The sequence below is a fragment of the Ursus maritimus genome, unplaced genomic scaffold (assembly GCF_017311325.1).
Source record: "Ursus maritimus isolate PB19 unplaced genomic scaffold, ASM1731132v1 scaffold_8, whole genome shotgun sequence".
Taxonomy (NCBI): domain Eukaryota; kingdom Metazoa; phylum Chordata; class Mammalia; order Carnivora; family Ursidae; genus Ursus; species Ursus maritimus.
Genome location: NW_024426996.1, coordinates 33,896,196 through 33,916,622, shown reverse-complemented (window position 1 = coordinate 33,916,622; position 20,427 = coordinate 33,896,196).

Sequence of the window (20,427 nt, the reverse complement as noted above, 5' to 3'; positions counted from 1 at the left end):
ACAGCCTAATTGAGTCTGTGTTCTTTCATTTCTGGTTGGAATTTGCTGGAGATAGCAATGGGCTACTGAAGGCCTGGTGAAAAGAAGTCCTGGAAAATGATAAACAATTTAGACTCTTAATCATAAACTAGAGCAAGTTGGTAGATATAGGGGCTCCCAGAATGAACTATACCATGTCAAAAACTTCATCCGTTTTAGAGTTTGCGGCAAGTGAAGTGGGATTGGAAACTAAGAGCTGTTAAGCAAATAGCTTGTCCCAAATGTATTGGGTGTTAGTACCCGTACATCTACTCCCCCCATTTCCCAACCTTTCAAATATGATTAATCTGGGGCTTGGAGATTTTAATAACTTACATTATCAAAGCTATCAGAGTTGGTAGACTCACATTTTGCACTTAGGTCTTTATGGATATGAATCCTATACTCTCTCTCCTCTTACATTCTGCCTATAATATGTAGGATATCATTTAGGCTTTAGAGTTACAAAGTACTAATTTGACTTTTTAAATTTAGTGTATAGCTAGGATTCAGATATATCAATTTAAACAACAAAGTTGTATAAAAGATAGCCATGTGAAAGGAGTCATTTCAACAAGGAAAAACATAGAATATTCATGTGTGGGGCAGTTGGGTATATCTTTGTGATTTGGCAGAAAGCAATTAAGATACCTAGTATCAGGTTGGCCTGAGAGTCTCAACAGTGGGTTCAAACACTAAAAAACAACAAGAAAAGTATTTATAATTATTGTTCTAGATCAAAACAGAAACAAATAATATCATAGTCTTATTAGGACCGAAGAAAAGTGAACAGTTTTCATCTTTTCTCTTACTTCTGTTTTCACTTAAGATGCATAGTCATGTGATTGCTTTTTAAACACATAGGTGATATGGTCAGCATAGTTAAGACAATGGTGTCTATCTATCTAGAGCAGCCTTAAAATGCCATGTGTGTGGGAGCCACTTAAACTATATAAAAAGGTCAGTCAGTGTTTGTGGCTTATAGGATTTCAGGAGTGAAGGGCAGGGGGTGCCATTTTCACTTGGCACTTATATAGATGGCAACAGTCTAATCCTTCTACAAGGTTTACAAAATACCTTTGATATTCTATGTAAGAAGCAACTATTATTTACAAATATTTTAATACTTTCAGATATTTATTGCTTGAGAGAGGATAAGAAGAGTACTTTGAGAAAGGAAGTAATGAGCTTAGAGTAAACAAGGAAATAGATAATACTTTTGGAAAAAATGAATCTATCAGTGTGTTGGAATGAATAGGTTCATTCTTAGGTGAGTTTGAAGATACGTCAGGAAAGGTAAGTAGTAGCCGGGTTGTGAATAATTAGGTTAAAACATTTGGATTTTTCATTAGGTTGTTGAGAACAATAAAACATTTAAGCAATAGACTGGAGAGTTCCAATTGTATTATAGGAGGTTAAAACTGGCAGAGATGCAATCTATCAAACAGAGCAAAGAGTGCCTAAAGGCAGAGTATTAGTCAGTTTTTGTTATATGACAAAGAGCCTCAAAATATCAGTGACTCATAGCAATAAATGTGTCTAGCTTCTTTTTCATAGTTTTGCAGGTCAGCTGAAGCGCTTTGTCTTCAGGCTGCAAATTGTCTAGGTTTGCTAAAGACCGCAGGTTCGGTTCAAGTGTGCCCCACAAATGTCTAACCCTGGGATCAGGGTCTACTAGGGACATTTCTTTTCTCTTCACAATAACACAAAGCACAAGCAGACACATCTTCTGACTCTTAAAGCCTCAGCTCAGGTCAGAACTAGTTATTTTCACTTCCTTCTCTATTCCATTGATCAAAGCAAGTCAATGGCCACATTCAGTATCAATGGAGCAAGAAAATAGAGTTTTCCAATTCTAGTAGTACCACGATGTCCCATGGCAAAGGGTGTGGCAGTATAAATGTGAGTCAGGGAATTGAAGAACTTGGTCCAAGAACCAAATCTACCACCTAGAGAGTGGTTGGGGAGCTAATATAGTAAATTAGACTTATTTTGACAAGAGCCTCGATTGGGGTAGTGACAGAAGAAATTTACAATTTTAGAAAGGAAAGAATTCAAGAGACATTTCTAATAAAAAGGAAGAGGATTTTCAGACTGGTCGGATGTCAGGGATCCTGGGAAAAGATTCAAAATCAGTACAAAGTTTTAAGTGTAGGGGACTGAATAGATGGTACAGTATATGTAATCTGTCTTAAAGGCAAGAAATTTGAAAGTTGTAATGACTCTGAAAAGCAAGTATGTCTAGCTCCAGTTTTGTTATCTCAACCACCATGCTGTATTGCTATCAGTCATATTATTGCCAGAAATAAAGCACAATATGTCAGATGTGTGGGGAATTAATCAAGCAGCTTTTAACTGGATCCATTGGTTCAGTCCCTCCCTATACTGATTGAGATCTAAACCTGTCAATCTAAATTCACACATTCTCTTCAGAAATGACAGGAGTCAGAGATATTGGAAGATAGCTGGAGGTTTTGAGAGCTTCCCCAAGAAAATGTTGGTTTGCTCTATTTTGGCCCATTTTTGTGGGATTCATTTAGAACTAGACAATTTATCTCATTTATCGGTGGTGTGGATTATTCTTTTTTTTATAGCTCTTTTAAATTGAGATTTCTAGTTGTATCAAGTTTTTCATGACTCCAAGCTAATTTCTTCATGTGTATACATGGGGAAAAAATTAAGGAAGCTGACCATGTGTGGTTTGAAATCTTACAGATAGGATTGATGCAAACATGAGAATAATTATCTTTTATTTAAATTGATCTTAGAATATGACTATGATGTGGAGCACCTGGGTGGCTCAGTTGGCTAAGTGTCTGTCTCTTGATTTTGGCTCAGGTCGTGATGTCAGGGTTGTGAGATTGAACGCCACATTGGGCTCTGTGCTTAGGGAGGAGTCTGCTTGACATTCTCTCTTTCCCTCTCCCTCTCCCCCTTCCTCTGCTTACATTCTCTCTCTCTAAAATAAATAAATAAATACAATATTAAAAAAAATAGTATGGCCATGATGTATATATGAAATAATCTTTGGAAATTAAAATAAATGCTAGATGTATCTTTAGACTTTATAATGTTTGATACATTTTTAAAGAAAAATGTAATTGATTTGAATTTGCATTTATATTTAGACATAATTATTAATTGTTAAGCAAATTTATAAAAAGTTATTTATAACATAGAAGTTTCTGTGCTCATGAGTCAGAAACCAGATAATTTAGTGGAAAAAAAATCCATCAATATCATCATTTGATATCATGTGGAGAGATCAATAGGTTTCTTCAATGTTTTTGGCAATACTTATTTTGGTGTTGTATTGCTATAGTCTAGCAATACAGCAGAAACTTTTTTTGTTTTTTTGTTTTTTTCTTTCAGGCCATCAAGCATCCATTGCTCTATTTTCTAATTATTAAAATATAATAAAATTAAAAAAAGGGGAACTCCATAGCATTTTCCCAGAATATAACATCTGTGACCTCTTTTTATTTACCTTTTCTATCTCACATAAGGGAAGACTGCATATGTGCTAATGATCAAAAAAGGAAAATGAACATATTAGAATAAAAGAGTAGTTATAAAAAAAATACTTAGCTTGGACAATGTAATTAAATTAAATATATTTACCACTATCTGAATTATTGCTTTTAAGTCAAAATATTGCTCTTAAGTCAATGAAATTATAACTGGAATTCTAAATATTTCCAGGCATAGAGATCTTAATTTATGTGAAAGTAGTATTTTTAACCCTTCAGAGCTGTTGAAGAGCAGTGAAATTTGCTAAGTGACTTAAATTCTAAAGTCAGACTCAGGAGGTTTGGATCCTTCCCACTGATGCTGAATTTATAGCTTAACCTTTGATATTCTCTTGTAAGGAGGGTTGAAATACAAAATGGTTGAAGTAGGAGTGCAGAAATTGTCATCAGATATCAATAAGCACTATGTTTACACAACACAAATAGGACCTGTAAATTCTTAAAACTTACCATGGATCAAAATATGAAGTTGGGGTTTTGGAAGAAAGAAATAAAAAAGGACACCTACATTTTAAAAACGTTCTATATATTTTTTTTATTTCTTGGCAAAGTGGTCACCAATAGAAAGAATAAGAGATATATACTCTTAGAGTCTGCAAAGCTGCCATACTTCTAAGGTGGTCAGAGATTGAATTCTTTAAAAGAATGTGAGGGGTGCCTAGGGGGCTCAGTTGGTTAAGCATCTGACTTTGGCTTAGGTCATGATCTTGGGATCCTGGGATCAAGCCCCATCTCAAGCCCTGCATTGGGCTCCATGCTCAGCAGGGAGTCTGCTTGACCTTCTCCCTCTGCCCCTCCCCCTGCTCATGCTCTGTCTCAAATAAATACATAAAATCTTTTAAAACTTTTTAAAAAGTAAAAGAATGTGAAAAATGCATATGTTTTGTTTTTCATGGTTTTTATTTGTTCACTTACATTTTCCCCATTTATAAATATAAACAACAACAGAAACTGATGCAGCTGGTGCAGTAGTTGAGCACCAGATTCGTCCCTCTGTGTCAGACCATAAATTGCTTGTTCTGTTTCAGAGCATTATATTTCTCTCCATATTTATAATTGCTACCATTGTTAAATTATCAGGTTTACCAGATAATGTTATATTTTATCTTTTAAGCAGTTAAAGAGAAATGCATATAATGCAAAAGAAAATATAATAGTGTTTTTATTACTTATTGCTGAAAAATTCCTGTATATTCTTTTCAAACTTCACAAGATGTATTGTTTCAAAATTAAAAGAAAAAAGAGTCAGTAAGGAGATTCAAATTCCAGAATGATGAATCAGTTCTGAGAAAATGAAAATTCAGCAGTTACTAGGAAATGTATAGGATATAAAATATTCTAAAATACCCTTTCTTTTCAATTTTTGTAGTATTAACATCAATATATGAAATTTACAGAGTAAAAAAAATGTACTTATATAAGCAATAGGAAAACCATTTTAAGTATGAACATATGAAAAGTTTTATGAGTAAAAACCAGCATAATTTATCTGGAGTCACAAAGAATTCCACCAAAATTGAAGTTTTGTCAGTCACTGCTTACATGACTTTGAGTTGGTTACAGTCTGCTCTTAGCCTTAATTTCCACATTTCTTAAATGAGGGAAATTAAAAGGCACCTGGGTGGCTTAGTCGGTTAAGCATCTGCCTTCGACCAGATCATGATCCCAGAGTCCCAGGATCGAGTCCTAGGATCAAGTCCTGGGATCGAGTCCTGGGATCAAGCCCCACATTGGGCCCCCTCCTCAGCAGGGAGTCTGCTTCTCCCTCTGCCTCTGCTGCTCCGCATGCTCATGCTCTCTCTCTCACTTGCTCACTCTCTCGAACAAAATAAAATCTTTTTTAAAAAATAAGGGAAATTAAAAACTAAATCTTCATTTTTTGATGATCTGATGGTGAAATTTAAACATATATGTGTAATTTAGCAGTATAACATTGTACTTGACATGTAGTAAAGTAAATAAATGATTTCTGTTATTATTGTTATATTATTCTCATTGCGGAAATATATTGAGTGCCAGTACCTAGTACTTGAGTCCTAATAATTTGGAGACCATAGCAATGATGATTTACCACAATTTTTCTATGTAACTTTTTATTTTTATTTTTTAATTTTTTTTAAAGATTTTATTTATTTATTTGACAGAGAGAGAGAGACAGCCAGTGAGAGAGGGAACAGAAGCAGGGGGAGTGGGAGAAGAAGAAGCAGGCTCCCAGCAGAGGAGGGAGCCCGATGTGGGGCTCGATCCCAGGACCCTGGGATCACGCCCTGAGCCGAAGGCAGACGCTTAACGACTGTGCCACCCAGGCACCCCTCTATGTAACTTTTTAAAGCTACTTTTTAAAAGTCAACTTATCTACACTATGTCTAGGTGATTTTATTCATAATCTATGCTAATGCTTTTATATTTATATCTGAGCTAATGTTTTCCCTTAATTTCCAAACTCATATCCTACAGCATATCTGACATATCAACTTGCACATCTCTCAGGTGCATGATCAAAATTGATCAGATCCATCAACTGCCGTCCCCCCAAAACACGTGCAGATGAACGTGCATACTGCACACACACGTGCATACTGCACACACACACACATGCACACGCACAAATATGTACACACAATAACAAAACACCAACCAATCAACTGTTCGAGTTACTATGAATGTATAACAAGTAACCCCAAAGCTTGGTGGCTTAAAGAACAATGATGTTTACTTTGCTCACAAGTCTGCCATTTGGGCAGGGCCTGGTAGTGAAATCTTGTCTGTGCTGCCCTTGGTATCAGCTGGGATCCCTCTAAAGACTGGGATCTGGAATCATCTGAAGACCCATTCACTCTATGTCAGGTAGTTGATGCCGGCTTTTGGTTGAGATCTTAACTAAGGCTATTGACTTGAGTGCCTACCCAGTCCTTTCAGGGTAACTTTAGACTCCTTACAACCTGATGGCTGGTTTCCAAGGGTGAGCCTCCTGGGAGTGAGATTTGCTTTTATAACCTACCCTTAGAAATCAAACAGCATCCTTTCCATTGCATTCCACATATCAATGCAGTCACAATGATCCAACCAGGTTCAAAAGAGCGGAAATAGACTCTACCTCTAGTTAGGGAGTTGCAAATTTCTGGAAGTGCGTATGAGATGAGAAATGTTGCTATGGCCAGTTTTAGAAAATACAATCTGCCACACCAACCAAAAATACACAATTCAGTTCCTTATAATCTCAGTAAATGTCACTATCATTTTCCTGTTTGCTCAAATCAAAAATCTAGGAATCAGCCATAATTTTTCCTTTGCTTTAATTCCTCATCTCAGTAAACCCAGCTGGTATTATCACCCATATTATATATCTTGAATCCCTTTCCTTCTATACCTTTGTTTGATCTCTATTAATCTCAACATATTTTTTATTTCTTCCAAACCTCACCAAGTGAACTAACACATTACCTGCCACTTTTTTTTATCCCTATCCAATCCATTCTTCACATATATGTGTTACCTTTAATAACAAAAAATACCTAAATGTCACTTCTTTGCTTAAATAGCCACACGTAAGCACAGAATATTTTAATTTTAGGGTTTTTTTTTTATATTGAAGTATTATAAGGGTGTATGGAACATTCTAGTGGTGAGAGTTGTGTACAATGGAAAAGCGTAACAAATACTATCAAGCACCTTTGGTTGTTTAAAGACCAGCAGAGTTCCATTCAGTTTCTGCATTGAGATGAAATTAAAAATGGAAACATTAGATGCGATTTCTTTTAAACACCCAGAATGTCAAATTTTTTGTGATTTCTCAAAATGTATATTATTATTTTCTTCTAAAAATAAGTATACAGTTCTTAAACTTCTTTTTTCTCTAACCGCCATTATATAGACACACATATATAAAGTTACAAATATTTTTATGTAATGCATTTTACACAAATTTTTACTTTTTAATTTTCTCAGTATAAGAGGGTTCTAGGATATCATGAACCTCATGTTTTTGCAGTTGTAGAGGAAGGGAATCCCTAGAATTTGGAGAATGATTGCAGAAATATGAGGCATATAATATCTAAAATCTATCAAAGCTACTTTATCATTTGGCATCATAATCTGGTAGTAAATATGAATTTGGCCATAATTATTGAATTAAAAATAAACTTTCAACAAAGTATCTTAAAAATAAATGTAACTCATTAACTTAAGTAGTAGGAAGATGATAAAAGACATTGAATAATTCGAGGTAGAGATCGGAGCTGAAAGAAAATGTGAATTACTGTAATATTTCAGAGACAGTAGTAGACAACACACTCCACTTATGAACTAGGGAAAAGAAAATCTATTCTAAGAAGATGAAGATAAGTGAATGATCTCACTGAGCAGCCTTATTTTGCAGGTAGGCATATATGAACTATTATATAGTTGTAATGGTGCCTGATTGTAGAGAAGAAAGGGCAAATAAATACCAGCCAAGAATGATTTCACATCACTGACATTCCTAGAATTGAGTGTGCCTTACAACTTTCAATTTTCTTTAACAAAATTTATGTAAAAATATTCTGAAACACTCAATATATATGAAATAAAAACTTGGGAATAAGAACTAAATAATAATATTATACTGAAAATGTACATGGCCATATATATGTTTTTCTTTGTAGACAAGCTCAGACTACTTCCCTATTAGACATCAAACTTTATATTTTGTTTTCAAACTGCCAGGTATTTTTCTAAGCATTTTATTTAATTTTAAGATTTTATTTTTAAGTATTCTCTATACCCAATGTGGGGCTTGAACTCACAACCCTGAGATCAAGAGTCGCATGCTCCACTGACTGAGCCAGGCAGGCACCCCTTTCTAAGCATTTTAAATGTATTATCTTAGTAATATTTACAGTAACCAACAAAGTTCTAAACACCATTTTGGATTGGGTCCTACAGCTCTATTTTTTTCTCTGTTAAATTCTTCCAGCATATAATTGTATAAGGCAAACAGCCATCTTGAAAAGACACAGACAGCTTATATATTATTTACTTTTTCTTTTGTACTGCTTCATGTTGATATAAAATACATTTTTTATGTCAACTGAGAAGAAAAAGTAATCAGACTTTAGATAAGTTAAAAACATTTCTCAATATCCTCTATTTTATCTGCTTTTCATGCTTGATTTTCCTTATGCTCAATAGTACATTTACACAATAAAAATGACCTCTTCAAATATAATCTATAATGTGTAATCTATAATACAAAATGCATAACATATTTATAAATATATATTTATCCACACAGTCCTTTGTCAAGAATTTTAAATTGTTACATTTTCTTTAGCCATTTCATATTTTATGTAATGTAGTTCAGACAAGAAGCTTGAAAACAGTATCTAATTTATATTTTATAAAAGCATATTTCTCTTTCATTTTTTCCTTTGCCAGTGGCAGTCTTGCTAGTGACAGTTTTTATTTTTCTTCCAAACTGTGAAATAGCAGGTATTGTGTATGCCTAGGGCATACATGTATGCCTTTAAGCAATATGTGGACTGTTCCTGGCTTGATCAAAAACTGGACAGATATGCTAAATTTACTGGTTGGATTTTACTTCTTTTCAGATCACAGTCTTCTAAAGATTCTTTAGCTACCTCATGAATTTGTGTTTAATAGAAGGCATTTTACATTTAAGCTATTGAAAAAATAATCAAGTTTTGAGGAAATGTTCTTATTTCAGTAAATTTGCGACTATGTTAAAAAATACATTGACTTAAAAAAATGAAATGTGTTTCATCCAGTGCTTTTCAATTTTTTTTTCTAATTACCTCAACTCTGAAACATTTTTTTTCAAATTTATTTGTATTTATAAATGATCTTAGCAAAACCTCATGTTTCATAGAAACTGTGTTTGAAGTGAGAAAAAATAATTCTCCCAAGTGATAATTTCCTTAGTTAATTAGAAAAAATTGGTAATCCACAGTACATAATTCACATTATATAATTACATGTGTGAGAAAACTTTCACTAATGCAGTTATTCAACATCTGCACCATAGATTTTGAGGTCATTATATTATCTATTGCTTAGTGACAAACTACTACAGACTTAACTTTTCAAACAACACAACACGTTGATTATCTCACTGTTTCTGGGTATCAGGGATCTAGTAATGGCTTGGCTGGGTCCTCTCCCAGGGTCCCTTACAAGTCTGAAGTCAAGGTGTTTTAGAGGACTGGAGTCTCCTCTAAAGGTTTGAGCTAAGGTCGGCTTGGAAGCTCAGGTAGTTTTAACCAAATTCAATTTCTTGAGGTATGTTGGGTTTTAGTTCCTTATTTGCTTTTACTTGGAGATTTCCTCCGTTGCTTGCTTCAACAACGTGTGCAAACTGAGAGCTCAATAGAGAATATCAGCAAGATGGAAGTTACAATCTTTTCTTAATTTTTTAATTTAAATTCATTTTAGTTGATGTAGTGTATTATTAGTTTCAGGAGTAGAATTTAGTGATTCATCAGTTGCATAAAACACGCAGTGCTCATTACATCAAGTGCCCTCCATGATGCACATCATCCTATTACCCCATCCCCCACCCACTTCCCCTCCAGCAACCCTCCATTTGTTTCCTATAGTTAAGAGTCTCATAGGGGGCCTGGGTGGCTCAGTCATTAAGTGTCTGCCTTCAGCTCAGGTCGTAATCCCAGGGTCCTGGGATAGAACCCTGCATTGGGCTCCCTGCTCAGCGGGGGAGCCTGCTTCTCCATCTCCCACTCCCCCTGCTTGTGTTCCCTCTCTGACTGTGTATCTCTGTCAAAAAAAAAAAAAAAAAAAAAAAAAAATCTTGAAAAAAACAAACCCTCAAGCACACAGATTCAAATTGAGACTTAAAAAAAAAAAAGTCTCCTATGATTTGCCTCACTCTCTGTTTTCATCTTATTTAATTTTTCCTTCCCTTCACCTATGTTCATGTTTCATTTCATAAATTCTACATGTGAGTAAATTCTTTCTTGACTGACTTATTTCACTTACATAATACCCTCTAGTTCCATCCATATCATTGCAAATGGCAAGATTTCATTCTTTTTGGTGGCTGAGTAATAATCCATTGTGTGTGTGTGTGTGTGTGTGTATACACACCACCTCTTCTTTATCCATTCATCTGTCGTTGTACATCTGGGCTCTTTCCATAGTTTGGCTATGTGAACATTGCTGCTGTAAACATTGGGGTGCGTGTGCCCCTTTTAATCACTATGTTTGTATCCTTTGGATAAATACCTAGTAGTGTAGTTTCTGGATTGTAGGGTAACTCTGTTTTTAGCTTTCTGAGGAATCTCCACACTGTTTTCCAGAGTGGCTGCACCAGTTTTGCATTCCCATGAACAGTGTAAGAGGGTTCCCCTTTCCCTGCATCCTTGTCAACATCTGTTGTTTTCTGAGTTGTGAATTTTAGCCATTCTGGCTGGTGTGAGGCAGCATCTTACTGGGTTTTTGATTTGTATTTCCCTGATGCCAAATAATGTTGAGCATTTTTTCACGTGTCTATTAGCCATTTATGTATCTTCTTTGGAGAAATGCTTGTTTATATTTTCTGCCCATTACTGGACTGGATTTTTTGTTTTTTGGGTGCTAAGTTTGATAAGCTCTTTATTTTGATTTTGGATACTAGACCTTTATCTGTTATGTCATTGGCACATATCTTCTCCCATTACATAGGTTGCCTTTATTTTTGTTCATGTTTCCTTTGCTGTGCGGAAGCTTTTTATCTTGATGAAATCCCAATAGTTCATTTTTGCTTTTGTTTCCCTTGCCTTTGGAGACCTGTCTAGCAAGAAGCTGCTGTGGCCAAGGTCAGAGAGGTTGCTGCCTATGTTCTTCTCTAAGATTTTGATGGATTCCTGTCTCTCATTTAGGTCTTTCATCCATTTTGAATATTTTTGTATATGGTATAAAAAAGTGGTCCAATTTCATTCTTCTACATGTGGTTGTCCAATTTTCCCAGAACCGTTTATTGAAGAGACTGTCTTTTTTCCATTGGATATTCTTTCCTGCTTTGTCAGAGATTAGTTGACTATAGAGTTGAAGGTCCATTTCTGGGTTCTCTATTCTTTTTGTTAACCTATGTGTCTGTTTTTGTGCCAGTACCATACTGTCTTGATGATTACAGCTTTGTAATACTGCTTGAAGTCTTGAATTATGATGCCTCCAGCTTTGGTTTTCTTTTTCAACATTATTGGCTATTTGTGGTCTTTTCTAGTTCCATACAAATGTTAGAATTCTTTGTTCCAGCTCTCTAAAAATTGCTGGTGGTATTTGGATAGGGATTGCACTGAATGTTTAGATTGCTTTGGGTAACATAAACATCTTATAATATTTGTTCTTCTAATCCATGAGCATGAAATGTTTTTCCATTTCTTTGTGTCTTCCTCAATTTCTTTCATAAGTGTTCTATAGTTTTCAGAGTACAGATCTTTACCTCTTTGGTTAGGTTTATTCCTAGGTATCTTATGGTTTTTGGTGGAATTGTAAATGGGATCAATTTATTGATTTCTCTTCTGCTTTATTTTTAGTGTATAGAAATGCAACAGCCTTCTGTGCATTGATTTTATATCCTGCCACTTTGCTGAATTCCTATATCAATTCTAGCAATTTTTGGATCCCTTTCTGGTTTTCTACATAGAGTATCATGTCATCTGCAAAGAGTGAAAATGTGACTTCTTTTATGCCGATTTGGATTCCTTTTGTTTCTTTGTGTTGTCTGATTGCTGAGACTAGGACTTCTAGTACTATGTTGAACAGCAGTGGTGAGAGTGGACATCCCCATCATGTTCCTAACCTTAGGGGGAAAGCTCTCAGTTTTTCTTGTTGAAGAAGATATTCACCATGGGTCTTTTGTATGCGGCTTTTATGATGTTGAAGTGTTTTCCCTCTAACCCTACATTGTGGAGGGTTTCTATCAAGAAAGGATATTGTCTTTTGGTCAAATGCTTTTTGTCTCTATTAAGAGGATCATATGGTTCTTATCCTTTCTTTTATTAATATGGTGTATCACATTGATTGATTTGCAGATTTTGAACCACCCCTACAGCCCAGGAATAAATCCTGGTTGGTCATGGTGAATAATCTTTTTAATGTACTGTTGGATCCTATTAGCTAGTATCTTGTTGAGAATTTTTGTATTCATGTTCATCAGGGCTATTAGTCTGTAATTCTCCTTTTTGCTGGTGTCTTTGTCTGGTTTTAGGATCAAGGTAATGCTGGCCTCATAGAATGAGTTTGAAAGTTTTTCCTTCCATCTCTATTTTTTGGAATAGTTTCACAAGAATAAGTATTAACTCTTCTTTGAATGTTTGGTAGAATTCCTCTGGGAAGCCATCTGGCCCTGGACTTTTATTCGTTTGGGATATTCTTGATTACTGATTCAATTTCTTTTCTGGTCATGGGTCTGTTCATCTTTTTCTTTCTGTTTCAGTTTTGGTAGTTTATATGTTTCTAGAAATTTATCCATTTCTTCCAGATTGCCTAATTTGTTGGCACATAATTGCTCATAATAATTCTCTTATAATTGTATTTCTTTGGTGTTGGTTGTGATTTCTCCTCTTCATTCATGATTTTATTTATTTAGATCCTTTCTCTTTTCTTTTTGATAAGTCTGGCTAGGGGTTTGTCAATCCTGTTAATTCTTTTAGAGAACCATCTCCTAGTTTTGCTGATCTATTCTACTGTCTTTTTTTGTTTTTTATATCTGTATAATTGATTTCTGCTCTAATCTTTATTATTTCTCTTATCCTGCTGGATTTAGGCTTTATTTGTTGTTCTTTTTCCAGCTCCTTTAGATGTAAGGTTAGATTGTGTATTTGAGACTTTTCTTGCTTCTTGAGGAAGGCCTGTGTTGCTACATACTTCCCTCTTAGGACCACCTTTGCTGCATCCCAAAGGTTTTGAACTGTTGTGCTTTCATTTTCATTTGCCTCCATGTATTTTTTTTTATTATTCTTCTTTAATTTCTTGGTTGACCAATTCATTCCTTAGTAGGATATTCTCTAACCTCCGTGTATTTGTGGTTCTGCCAAATTTTTTTCTTATGGTTGACTTTAATTTTCATAGCATATGATCTTAAAATATGCATGGTATGATCTCAATCTTTTGGTACCAGTTGAGTCCTGATTTGTGATCTAGTATGTGATCTGTTATGGAGAATGTTCCATGTACACTTGAGAAGAATGTGTATTCTTTTGCTTTAGGATGGAATGGTTTGAATATATCTGTGAGGTCCATCTGGTCCAGTGTGTCATTCAAAGCCCTTGTTTCCTTGTTGATCTTCTGCTTAGATGATCTGTCCATTGGTGTGAGTGGGGTGTTAAAGTTCCCTACTATTATTGTATGATTATCAACGAGTTTCTTTGAGTTTGTTACTAATTGATTTATATATTTAGCTGCTTCCATGTTAGGGGCATAAATAGTTACAATTGTTAGATCTTCTTGTTGGATAGACCCCTTTATTATGATATAGTGTCCTTCTTCATATCTTATTATAGTCTTTGGTTTCAAATCTAGTTTGTCTGATATAAGTATGGCTACTTCAGCTTTCTTTTGATGTCCATTAGCATGAGAAATAGTTCTCCGCATGCTCAGTTTCAATCTGTAGGTGTCTTTGGTTCTAAAATGGGTCTTTTGTAAGCAGCACTATTAATGGGGTTTGTTTGTTTTTTTTTAAATCCATTTGGATCATCTATGTCTTTTGATTGGAGCATTTAGTCCATTTACATTCAGAGTAATTATTGAAAGATATGAATTTAATGCCATTGTGTTACCTGTAAAGTAGCTGTTTCTATAGGTTATCTTTGTTCCTTTCTGGTATTTGTTACTTTGGTCTCTCTTTCCACACAAAAGTTCCCCTTTAATATTTCTTGCAGGACTGTTTTAGTTATTCACAAATTCCTTGAGTTTTTGTTTGTCTTGGAAACTCTTTATCTCTCCTTCTATTCTGAATGACAGCCTTGCTGGATATTCTTGGCTGCATATTTTTCCCATTAAGCATGTTGAATATATCCTACCAGTCCTTTCTGGCCTGCCAGGTCTCTGTGGACAGGTCTGCTGCCAGGCTTATGCATCTACCCTTGTAGGTTAGGGACCTCTTGCCTTGAGCTGCTTTCAGGATTTTGTCTTTATCTTTGTAAGTTGCACCGTATATCGTGGTGTTGACCTACTTTTGTTGATTTTGAAGGGAGCTCTGTGTGCCTCCTGGACTTGAATGCCTGTTTCCTTCCCCAGATTAGGGAAGTTCCCAGCTACAGTTTGTTCAAATAAACCTTCTACCCCCTTTTCCTCCTCTTCTTCTGGGACTCATATAATACAGATATTTTTTTTTCACTTTGTGGATTCACTGAGTTCCCTAAGTTTTCCTTTGTGGTCTAATAGTTTTCTTTCCCTCTTCTTTCCAGCTTCATTATTTTCCATAATTTTATCTCCTATGTGACTGATTTGTTCTTTTGCTTCATCCATCCTTGTTTTTATGGTCTCACCTTGGGACTGCATCTCAGTGATAGCATTTTTAATTTTGGCCTGACTAGATTTTAGTTCTTTTATCTCTACAGTAAGGGATTCCCTATTGCCCAGCTTGTATCTTTATATTGTTTTAAATTCTAGTTTAGACATCTTACTTATATCCATATTGATTAAATCCCTGACTAGGAGTACTACTACCTGTTCTTTCTTTTGGTGTGAATTTCTCTGTCTCATCGTTTTATCCAGAAAAGAAAAGAAGAAAGAAAAAGAAAACAACAACAAAACAAAAAGTAGATCATGGGTGTGGTTTGTGGTTTGGTCTGCTTGTTAAAAAAAAAACTAGATCCCCCCCAAAAAAGAAATAATTATATATGTGAAATAAAATACAATGGAAGGAGACAAAAATAGAAACATATATAAAGTGTATATAAAAATAACAATTGATAAAGAATTTTAAAAAGAATTTAAAAAAGAAAATAATTTAAAAAATAATAAAAGACTAAAAAATAAAAATACAAGGAATGCTAGATGCTGTTTTCCCCTAGAGCTGAAGCTTTACAGCCCTCTATGCTCAGTAAACTTGGTGCCAGTAAGTTGTTTGTTCTGGTCTTCTGGGGGTGGGGCCTGTTGTGCTGATTCTCAGGTGGACTTGCCCTAGTCTAAATATGTTTCCAGTATGCAGTCAGGGCTTGATATAAGCAGCTCTGGACTCCATTAGGTGGAACTGTTTTGCTCCCTGAGGGCTTTCAGTACTGATAGGCAGGATGGATATGGCAGCACCTGGATCTCTCACTCTGGAGCTGGATATTTGTGCCCCTCATTCTTCAGTGAGCCCTCACAGAAGAACAATCAATTACTCTTGCCTCCCCAGTTTCCGTCAGAACTCTGTGTTCACCCTGCCTATGACTGTTTTATCTCAGGCATAGGGGCAGTGGGTGGGTCTCACCACACTTCTGCCCTTTGCTGGACCCATCCCAGGAAAGCAGTCACATGACCATGCAGCAGTTTGCACTTTATGAAAACACAGCAAAAAGCTGGCGCCTAGTCTCACTGTTCTCAAAAGGCTTCCACATTCCTATGCCTGGGAACTGTGCTGCACTCAGGCACCTCCCCTTCTTCAGGTGACCCAAGGGATCCCCAGACCATGTTGTCACACCTGGTATTCTGCCCAGCTTCACCACCAGAGCACCTTTAAGCCAGCCACACACAACCCCACTGTAGCAGACTACTAAAAGTTCTAATTTTGTGCTCCACTACTGATAATACTTTGCGGTAGCCTCCTTAAGCAGTCTTCTTCCCCGCCACCATATCCTCGGCTATATCACACTGGGTTCAAGTCTCTGCACCTCCTATCTTCCAAACAGTGGTCACTTTTCTACTTGTAGACTTGCAACATTTGTTTTCTTAGACCTCCAATTGATTTCTCAGGTGTTCAGAATGATTTGATAACTATCTAGTTGTATTTGAGGGATGAGACAAACTTAAGGTTCCCCTACTCCTCCACCATCTTAGCTCCTTCAGTCCAAAGTTACAATCTTATGTAACTTGTTGTTTTTTTAATGTCATCTTTATTGATTTCATCCTAAATGCCCACATGAGGTGTTCTGAATCAGAGACAGAATTTTTAAATTAAATATTTCACAGTAAATTATAGTGTCATCATCCATGTGTCCTAGTCTTTATTCCTAGGCTTACAAAAAGGGAATAGGTCAGTTATTTCAAGGGAAGAAAAGCTTGATATTCCCCTTCCCTGCCCCATAGTGAGGAGTGGGGGAGGGGGAAATATTGTTCTATGTTTATAAAGGGCAAGGATGTATCTGCCCTTCCTTTCTTCTTTTGCCTTCTGAAAGGTGATCTTCCTTACTCCAGGCCTTTGTTATATAAATAAAATCTCTCTTGTAGATGATTACCCCTGTGTTTGGTCTACAACCTAGAGAAGTGTTCAAGTTTGTGGGCTTCATTTCTTCTTGAAATGTAAATCTTCATGAAGATACCCTTTGCAGTCTTTCTGGCATGCCGTGGTCTTAGCCCAAAGACCTTCTGACGATAGACATACACACCATTTAACTGTCTAAAGAGATAAGAGAAGTTTCATTATTCTTTTGAATTGGAGCAATTAATTAGATAAAATGGCTACATATCTAATTGCCACGGTATGTGAACAAGTTACTAGGAGGTTAGGGCTTTTTACCTAAACACTGGAAAATCCAGGAATATTTTATTTTCCCCCAGTAACCAAATCATGGCAGTATCTCATCACTTCTGTCATAGTCTACTAGTTAGAAAATAAGTCACAGGTGCTACCCACACTCAATTACATGGGGCATAGGTGCTGGAAAGTAGAAGGTGGAGATATATTTGGGGGCCATCTTTAAGTCTATTCACCACAGTCATCCTTGATGACATAAAATATTTTGAAAATAAATATAGGTAAAAATAATATTTTTATGATTGTATTTGTAATAACAAATTTTAAAGATTTTATTTTTATTTTATTTTATTTGAGAGAGAGAATAAATAGAGGAGGGGCAGAGGGAGAGGAAGAAGCAGACTCCCTGCTGAGCAGGGAGCCTGACACAAGGTTCAATCCCAGGACTCTGGGATCATGACCTGAGGCTGAAGGTAGCTGCTCAACCAGCTGAGCCACCCAGGTGCCACATGACAACAAATTTTAAAAATCTAGTTTCATATCAACATCGTGTGAAACAAATCTTGGCTCAATCTGTATAAATAAACCATAGATTGCTGAGAATTCATTAGACCAATAATGAATCCACATGACAATATTCTATTTTTGAGCTACTTCAAATGTAACTTTAATTTGTTTTCTTTAAAAAGTCTTATTACTATCTTTCTAAAATCAATAGAGATTTAAAAAAAATACTGGTAAGCCATACCTTATGTAAAAATAACATTTTGTATCTTATGTTTATTTTCTTCATAACAATGTGAGGAATATAAGGATTTTTAATTACAGTTTGTCTTCAAGGAAACTACATTAAAAGAACTTTCTCTAACTTAATCAAGGTTATCCAGATACCAAGGTAGAGCCACGTCTTTTAACCCAGGTTTCCAAGTCATACGATCAACAGGTTACTTCATATGTATCTCGTAGTTTTATTTATTTTGTTTTATTTTATATTACATTTAAAAATCAGTAAGGAAGGGGCACTGAAAATAATTTTCTGAGAAATACATATTTTTCACACTGGTGTTTCTTTCCTCCCTTTCTTTCTTCCTTCCTATCTCAATAAAACAATCTTCCTAAATCTATGAAAATTAATATTTGTGAAAACTGTGTTACTTCCTTAATATTGATAAGCTTATTTGTTAGCCCCTTTTTTTTCTTAAAGCTACCAAGATCATGCTAGAAAATGAGAATTTTGAGGATTCCCTTTACATTAAAATATTAAAGTGAAAAGTAATGCATAGCAATGATAACATGTTTCACCAGGCCAGGCATGTGCTTTTCTATAAATTATCTCATATGGCTATTGAGAATCCATCTAAGAACTTTTCAAAATGTAGATGCAAATCTGATTGACAATCATGAGAACAGACAAGTAAAGCACAGAGCCAGATCTTATTTAAAACTGAAGCACACTTTATTGAAAAGCTACAGTACATAGAATGTTACCAGGTTTCACCACCAGCATTCCTGTGGTCAATGAATGAAAATCAGAGAGTATTCCTGCCTAGTCAACTAGTAAATTCCAGTTCACCAACTGCCCATGAAATTTCTCTGAAATATGAAAGAATATGTATTTTTTTATAGTCCAATAGACAAATAGATACTTGTTCCCTGTGGTAGACCAATTTTGAAATGAGCAGTCTAAGAACTGTTTTCAGTGGTATGTTGTCATTTTTCATGTTTGTAGAAGAGAAGAAGTTTAATTTCTGAGTAAACTTATAATTAATATTTATTGAACTCAGAGCATGTTATTTTATGAGAATAGCATGGGTAATTTTATATTTTTCAGTATCCTGGACTGATAAAAGGCTGTTCTTTTGGTGGCTTAATTTCCTTATATCTTAAATTAAGGGTGGACTTCAAAATGTCTAAAAATCTTTTCAGTTCAAATATTTATTGACTTCCATTCTGTCTACTTTTTGAGATCACTGTTTGGTAGATTCATGTCATCCTTATTTTCTTTCCCTCTATGATTACTAGAATACTGATAGTCATGTTTTTCAAGGACCACTATATGACAATTTGTAGAATGAAAAATAGATTGAATTTTTAAAATTTGAGAGACATACAAGTTTAGGAAAAGTAAACCAAGTAGATTCTGATTTTAATTGATTTATTAAGTAAGATACTTAAGGGCACCTGGATGGCTCAGTTGGTTAAGCATCTGACCCTTTATTTCACCCAGGTCATGATCTCAGGGTTGTGAGATCAAGCCCTGAGTTGGGCATGGAATCTGCTTGTCTGTTTCCTTCTGCTCCTCCCCACACTTGCTTGCTTTCTCGCTCTCTCACTCTCTCAAGTAAATAAAATCTTTAAAACAAAGATATTTAATACCTTGACATCCTTTACATACACAAAGGTATATAATTCATTTGTGCTTATAAGGTAATTCAGGGATATTATGTTGCTCCCTCTCTTCATAAAAAAAATATAGCAAGTTTTATTTACTCCAACTCCATTTGTCCTCTGTTCTTACTGAAGTTACTAATTCCTTCAGGTTGTCAAATACATGGGCATTTCTCATTCTTTATCTTACTTGACTTCTTAGCAATGTTTGATTTATTTGATAAATTTGACCAATTCTTTGTGTTAAAATAGTCTTTAATTCAATTTCCTGATATGTTCTTTGGCTCTGTTTTTCCTATCTTCATTACGTTTTCTTCTTTTCTTGTGATTTTTTTTTGTATATGTACAACTTCAGGTCTTTATATTGTGCTTGTATCCCCTTCATGCTATATATAATTACTTTGCCTAGCTTACATAGTCCCATGCTGTTAGAAACCATTTGTATGTTGACCTTTTGCAAAAAATATATCACTAGTCCTTGTTTCACTTTTGAGTTTTGGGTTGCAAAAGCAACAATCTACTATATATCTACATTTGAATGTCTTAAATATTCAGTCCTAACATGACCAAAATTAATTGTCTTAACTCTGGTAGGGGAGGAAAAAAATTTCTGTACCTTTACAGATTCATTTGGCTTGTTTATTAATTAATTGACCCAAGGAAAATAAAGATGAGAAAAAACAAATTTAATTACTTATATGAGAAGCACAAAAACAGACCAATTGAGGCTTATATGCCATTCTGATGTAAGAAGAAGGGGGTAGGTATTTGAGACTTCAAAGGAGAGGAAGATAATTCACAGGAAGATGGGAAGATCAAATGTTTGATAAACAAATATTTGCCATGCCATGCAGAGACAACAGGACACAGACAGGA